This window comes from Brachyistius frenatus, unplaced genomic scaffold (assembly GCF_029030835.1).
Source record: "Brachyistius frenatus isolate BFR_SWC_R1_liver_20210118 unplaced genomic scaffold, ASM2903083v1 Contig_362, whole genome shotgun sequence".
Taxonomy (NCBI): domain Eukaryota; kingdom Metazoa; phylum Chordata; class Actinopteri; family Embiotocidae; genus Brachyistius; species Brachyistius frenatus.
This window is the reverse complement of record NW_027210961.1, coordinates 20,674-29,208: the sequence shown is the minus strand read 5'-3', so window position 1 is coordinate 29,208 and position 8,535 is coordinate 20,674.

Sequence of the window (8,535 nt, the reverse complement as noted above, 5' to 3'; positions counted from 1 at the left end):
GTTGTTGGGAACACGTTACTGTAGCGTGTGCTGAGCTCCATGAGGAGCTGCACATGTTAATAAGTGTTATTAGCATCTGTGAGACGACGCAGCACAAACACTCTTTTATCCTCATTCATGCTGGTCCACGTATGTTTCATCCATTATTCATCACACATCTGCATATGGAGAATTTTAATCACATGAACACGCGTGTTATAACCGACACACAAAAATCAACAGATTTGAATGAAGGATGGATTTAAATAATAGAATCTATAATTATACTCCAGATATGAAGAGATGCTAATGAGACACACACACTCACACATTTCATTTGTTTTCTAAGGAGCCCAAACATGGTCAGCTGATCTCATCAAACATGTTAAAAACATGTTAAGAACATGGTCAGCTGATCTCATCAAACATGCTAAAAACATGGTCAGCTGATCTCATCAAACATGTTAAAAACATGTTAAGAACATGGTCAGCTGATCTCATCAAACATGTTAAAAACATGTTCAGAACATGGTCAGCTGATCTCATCAAACATGTTGAAAACATGTTTAGAACATGGTCAGCTGATCTCATCAAACATGTTAAAAACATGTTTAGAACATGGTCAGCTGATCTCATCAAACATGTTGAAAACATGTTAGGAACATGGCCAGCTGCCAGAAGATACTCGGGGCAAACTGACCTGCTCCCAGCGGTCGATAGAAAACAGTCAGTAGGAGGCGTTGACCAGTATTGACCACTATTGATCAATACTGATTGGTATTGACCAGTATTGATCAGTATTGAGTTATATATATTTATGTATACTAAGTAGAGATGAGCTGTGAAGACTGAAAGATTTTTTAAAACATACAAAATCAGATTTTCTCTGTTTTTCTTGAGTGACTTCGTCTGTTTCCATTTAAACACTGAATAAACTTCACAGGTTTCTACTTCCTGTCTCTACTGTCCTCTGCTGCCACCTACAGGACAAACCGTCAAATTAAAATCACCGACACATCAATCAATGAGATAAAGAGAAAGTAAATAACGAGTAAATAAAATCTAATTTATTGATCAGAGAATTGGCAGAACAAACAAAAACAAACCTGCTCATGAAGAGTCAACATGGTTGTTACCATAGCAACACCTTCCACCACAAACAACACGTGTCCTGTGTGTGTCATCCTCTTGCAACATTCAACCAGGTTTCACTGTCTTCATCAACAGATTCGCTCCACTGAACCGTCTGAGAAACAGCTGACTCGGTTTGTTTCTGGGGTCTTATTGATGTCTTTCTCTGATTGGTCAGTCAGAAGTGGGCGTGTCCCTCGTCATCACTTCCCGTTTCCAAAAGGATCAGAAGAAGATCGACCCGCTGGTTCGTCTCCTCCGGACTGGAGATTGTGGCCGAGATTCATCAGAGCACAAATACTGACCTGGCAGGATGCAGGAAAGGCATATCCAACCATCCTGCATGATCAATACATCAATCAATACATCAATCAATACTTAATCAGTACTTAACACACAATACATCAATCAATACATAATCAAACATAATACTTTATCAATACATAATCAATACATCAATCAATACATCAATCAATACTTAATCAGTACTTAACACACAATACATCAATCAATACATCAATCAATGCATAATCAAACATAATACTTTATCAATACATAATCAATACATCAATCAAACATCAATAAATAATCGATACATCAATCAATACATAATCAATATATGATCAATACATCATCAAATATAATCAATATATGATCAATACATCAATCAATACATAATCAAACACAATCAGTATATAATTAATACATAATTACACGGAACCACGTGGATTGATGTATTGATTAAGTATTGATTATTAGAACCACATGGAGAAGCTGCAGTGGCACCAGAAAGATGTACTCGGGCTCTGGGTGTGGAACCAGACTCCTGGGGGGGGGGGACTCCGTTGTAGCCTCGGGTGAGAGGCGCCACGCAGCTGACTTCCTGTTTGACGGCTGACTTCCTGTTTGACAGCCGACTTCCTCTTTGACGGCCGTCTTCCTGTTTGACGGCTGTCTTCCTGTGGGATGGCTGACTTCCTGTTGAGAACTCACCTTGCAGATCCTCTTCCTGGTTCCTGCAGCTGGTTCCTGCAGCACAAACACAGACAGCAGCTCTGAAGACGCCTGAACTGACCTGAAGTCCACTTGGTTCTGGTTACACACTCACCTGCGGGTCCACGACTCGTCTTCAGTCTGGTTCCGCTGCTGCAGCTCTGACCTACTGACAGGAAAACATTTACAGTCATCATTGTGACCTTTGACCTCTGACCTCGTTATGACATCATACGGCAGAGATGGACCTACAGGGCGGGTCAATCCAGGACAGACCAGCAGAGATTTTTTCAGCTGAAACCTGACCCTGAACTTTGGAAACCAGGACCTGAAACCTGACCCTGAACTTTGGAAACCAGGACCTGAAACCTGATCCTGACCTCTGGAGACCAGGACCTGAAACCTGATCCTGACCTGTGGGGACCAGGACCTGAAACATGACCCTGACCTCTGGAGACCAGGACCTGAAACCTGACCCTGACCTCTGGAGACCAGGACCTGAAACCTGATCCTGACCTCTCGGGACCAGAACCTGAAACCTGACCCTGACTTCTGGGGACCAGGACCTGAAACCTGATCCTGACATCTGGAGACCAGGACCTGAAACCTGACCCTGACCTGTGGGGACCAGGACCTGAAACCTGACCCTGACCTCTTGACACCAAGACCTGAAACCTGATCCTGATCTCTGGGGACCAGGATCTGAAATCTGACCCTGACATCTGGGGACCAGAACCTGAAACCTGATCCTGACCTCTGGAGACCAGGACCTGAAACCTGATCCTGACCTCTGGAGACCAGGACCTGAAACCTGACCCTGACCTCTGGAGACCAGGACCTGAAACCTGATCCTGACCTCTCGGGACCAGAACCTGAAACCTGACCCTGACTTCTGGGGACCAGGACCTGAAACCTGATCCTGACATCTGGAGACCAGGACCTGAAACCTGACCCTGACCTGTGGGGACCAGGACCTGAAACCTGACCCTGACCTCTTGACACCAAGACCTGAAACCTGATCCTGATCTCTGGGGACCAGGATCTGAAACCTGACCCTGACATCTGGGGACCAGAACCTGAAACCTGACCCGGATCTCTGGGGACCAGGACCTGAAAACTGATCCTGACCTCTGGGGACCAGGACCTGAAACCTGACCCGGACCTCTGGGGACCAGGACCTGAAAACGGATCCTGACCTCTGGGGACCAGGACCTGAAAACTGATCCTGACCTCTGGGGACCAGGATCATGGAGAATCTGGTTTAGATTCATGTTGGATGTTGTTGTGTAGGGGTGTAACGCTCAGAACGGCCTCCAGATGGCAGCGTGTCCTGTTAATATGAAACACGGAACATATGTGGCATCACGTGTGGTGACCTTTGACCTTGCATGGACAGATAATTGCAGACACATCTGGTTTCACAGATGTTTACGTCACAGCGCCCCCTGCTGTCAGGTGACCAGGATCTAAAACTCTGCAACCATCAGGAACCTGGGATGATCTCAGTTGCCATGGATACGGGGTTAGAAACAGCACCAATGGCTCCTGGGTAATGTAGTACTGTAGGTCATGTAGCCTGACTGAGGTGATTCAGTAAACCAGGACTGATTCAGGAAGCCGGAGAATTTCAGTTTAATAACATCACATTCAGGAAGTACAAACAGCTGAGATATCACCAGTCACAGCGCCCCCTGCTGTCAGGAAACCAGGTAACATGTTTGTGTCACTCGACAGAGCTTCTTTTAACAGTCACATGATCAATGACAGAAACTGTGACTTCAGGACAGGGGCGGAGCTGCGGGGTCATGTGACCACAACACAGCTGAAGCAGATTGGTTTCCACCTGTGATGAAACTTCAAGCTCTGTGATTGGATATTTCTTGCGTGTTTCTTCCTCTTCATCACTTCACAGGTGACAATGAACTTCTGATTCACATCATTTCTTTCCGACACCGAATGGGTTGGTGGTGAGGTCGCCGGCCTTCTCATCCCCGCGTTGCAGGGCGGAGCCAAGGTTTGCTGTCACACAGGTGGAGAGGACGCAGGCAGGACTGAAGGCAATGCTGATGGAGGTGAGACAGGTGTTACAGGTGGGACAGGTGCAGGTAAGATGTGAGACAGGTGAGACAGTTGCAGGAAGGACAGGTGCATGTAGGATGTGAAACAGGTGCAGGTGAGACATAATAATTGATAAAAAGTTTAAAGGCAATCAAAGCTCCAACAAACAGAGACGATTCCCTCCAAACTTCTCGCATGGTTTAATTTCAATAAACCTTCCAACGATCCGATATCTCATCAGAAACCTTCCAACGATCCGATATCTCATCAGAAACCTTCCAACGATCCGATATCTCATCAGAAACCTTCCAACGATCCGATATCTCATCAGAAACCTTCCAACGATCCGATATTATAGCAGAAAACAAACTTTGTTTGCTGGCTTTTCTTTCATTAGTCATCATCTGACAACCCCTCACGTTCAGCAGCTGTCACTCAGATCAGCTCCACCTGCAATAACCTGGTGATGTCATCTATATCAATAACCTGATGTTGTCATCATTGACATCATCAGGTTATTGATATTAGTATTATTTATATTATGATATATCATCATTATTATTATCATCATCATCATCATCATCATCATTATTATATTACTGTCATTATGATTAGTTATTATTATATCATCATTATGCTTATTATTATATTGTTATTATTATCATTGTCACTATTGTTATTGTTATTATTGTTATCATTATTATTGTTATCATTATTATTATTATTGTTATTGTTGTTATTGTAATTATCGTTATTATTGTAATAACTCCAGAGGTTTGACCTCATGACTGGATCTTTCACGAACAGGTAAATATTTCTTCTGCCAGTGACCAGCAGGCTCTTTGGCTCCGCCTACTGATGTTTCCCTCAGCCAATCAGATTATGTCCCAGAGGTCAGAGGTCGAAGGTGACAGTTTAAAGAGGTGCAGTGATACGTACTCCCGAGAGGGTTCCCTGAAACACAGAGAGGAACACCTGTCAGGCTCCAGGTGAATACAGGTGAGTACGTATGATATTAAATATAATATGAAAGTCTTACAGGTTGTACAGCGGCAGAACAAACCTGCAAAACAAATAGGTCAAAAGTCAGAGGTCACCTGATCCTGAACCCACATTTAAAACATCACGATGAGGTCACTCACATGAAGGTAGAGATCCTTGTGACATTCATCGACGAGTTCGAAGCAGCGCTGCTGAAAAATGTAAAAGCTCAATTCAAACATTCTTCAAAGATTTTTCTGATGCAGCTCAGTGACGAGTCTGAACGCACCCTGAAAACTCCTCGGGGGGGGGGGGGGGGGGGGGCACCTCCAGCCTGCAGCATAAACACCACAGAGTTATCAGGACACTGGTCTAATTATGATGTCATATATATATATATACACTGCTCCAAAAAATAAAGGGACCACTTAAACAACTCAATGTAACTCCAATCAATCCCACTTGTGTGAAATCAAGCTGTCCAGTTCGGATCAACACTGATTGAGGATCAGTTTCACCTGCTGTTGTACAAATGGAACAAACAGGTGGAAATGAGGCAATTATCAAGACAACCCTATAAAGGAACGGTTCTGCAGGTGGTGACCACAGACCGGTTCTCTGTCCTCGTCCTTTCTGGATGATCGTTGGTCCCTTTTGCATTTTGCCAGTGTCCTCACCACTAGAGGGAGCATGAGGTGTCTCCAACCCACAGAAGTTGTTCAGGTAGTGCAGCTCATCCAGGATGGCACATCAATGCACGCTGTGGCAAGAAGGTTTGCCGTGTCTGTCAGCACAGTGTCAAGAGGACGGAGGACATACCGGGAGACGGGCCGGTCCACCAGGAAACGTGGAGGGGGACGTAGGAGGACAACAACCCGGCAGCGGGACCGCTATCTGCTCCTTTGTGCAAGGAGGAGCAGGAGGAGCGCTGCCAGAGCCCTACAAAATGACCTCCAGCAGGCCACTAATGTGCATGTTTCTGCTCAAACTGTCAGAAACAGACTCCATGAGGACGGTACGAGGGCCCGACGTCCACAAGTGGGGTCTGTGCTCACAGCCCGACACCGTGCGGGGAGACCGGACTTTACCGGAGAACACCGAGATCGGCAGCTTCTCCGTCGGCACGGACACGGACGAGAGCAGGTTCCCACTGAGCACATGTGACAGACGTGACGGAGTCTGGAGACGCCGTGGAGAACGTTCTGCTGCCTGCAACATCCTCCAGCGGGACCGGTTCGGCGGCGGGTCAGCGACGGTCTGGGGAGGCGTTTCTTCGGAGGGCAGCGCAGCCCTCCGTGTGCTAGCCAGAGGTACCCTGACTGCCATTAGGTCCCGGGATGAGATCCTCAGACCCGTTGAAGACCATCTGCTGGTGCAGCGGGTCCTGGGTTCTTCTGATGCAGGACAATGCTCGGCCTCATGTGGCTGGAGTGTGTCAACAGTTCCTGCACGATGAAGGCGTCGACGCTCCGGACCGGCCCGTCCGTTCCCCAGACCTGAATCCAGTCCAGCACATCCGGGACATCGCGTCTCGTTCCGTCCGCCGACGCCACGTCCACCGCAGACTGTCCAGGAGTGGACCGATGCTTTGATCCAGGTCTGGGAGGAGATCCCTCAGGAGAACATCCGTGGTCTCATCAGGAGCATGCCCAGGCGTTGTAGGGAGTGATACAGGCACGTGGAGGACACACACACTACTGAGACTCATTTGGACTTGTCTTCAGGAATCTCCACAGAAGTTGGATCAGCCTGTGATCTGATTTTTCCACTTTTATTTGGAGTATGATTCTGAATCCAGACCTCCATGGATGATGATTCTGATTTCCATTGATCATTCTGATGTTATTTTGTTCTCAACACATTCCACTATGTAATGAATCAAGATTTGAACTGGAAGATTTCATTCATTGAGATCTAGGATGTGTTGTTTAAGTGTTCCCTTTATTTTTTGGAGCATTGTATTTTAAATACGTTATTTTATGGGGTTATTTCTGCCAAACCTGTGTAAATATTTTCTTCTCATAGTTACGTTTTTGAAGACTTTCTGTTTACAGTTACTGATTTATGTTATTACACTTCTTAAAATAATAACGAGGCATATGATAATCATAACTGAGATATTTAGACTTCGCTGTGATCAGTCGGATTCATCTGAAGATACAGAAACAGAAACAGTTCTTCACTTCATCAGTTCAACCTGCAGGAAGTTTCACTTTTAGAAGCAAATAAATAAAATGCTTTTTTAATAAAACAGGTTTTAACATCATCATCATCATCATCATCATCATCATCATCACCACCATCTCATCTTCACCACCACCACCATCACCATCACCATCTCATCATCTTCACTACCACCACCATCATCATCACCATCATCACCACCATCATCATCATCATCATCATCACCATCACCATCTCATCATCTTCACCACCACCATCACCATCACCATCTCATCATCTTCACTACCACCACCATCATCATCACCACCATCATCACCATCACCATCTCATCATCTTCACCACCACCATCACCATCATCACCACCATCATCATCATCATCATCATCACCACCATCATCACCACCATCATCACCATCACCATCATCACCATCACCATCATCATCACCATCATCATCACCACCATCACCGTAATCACCATCACCACCATCACCATCATCACCATCATCATCATCACCATCATCATCATCATCACCATCATCACCATCATCATCACCATCATCGCCATCATCACTATCACTATCACCATCATCATCATCATCATCACCACCATCACCATCACCATCATCACCATTATCATCATCACCATCATCATCACCATCATCATCGCCATCATCACTATCACTATCACCATCATCATCATCATCATCACCACCATCACCATCACCATCATCACCATTATCATCATCACCATCATCATCACCACCATCATCATCATCATCACCATCATCATCATCATCACCACCACCATCACCATCATCATCATCATCACCATCATCATCATCATCATCATCACCACCATCATCATCACCATCATCACCATCATCATCGCCATCATCACTATCACTATCATCATCATCATCATCATCATCATCATCATCATCACCATCATCATCATCATCACCACCATCATCAGCAGCAGCTTTTCACACCTTCACACTCACCTGTTGGACGTTTTGTCTTCCTTCCTCAGCAGGTGGGGACCAGCAGTGCTCAGGTCGCCATGACTACAGACAGAAAACAGATCAGGATGAAAACAAAGACGACGATGGCGTCTCGTCTCGGGATGTGATCTCAGATCTCACCTGGAGCGGCCGAGCGACGCAAGAAGAGGAGCGGTAGAAACACAAACCGCCAGCGTCGCCATCAGCAG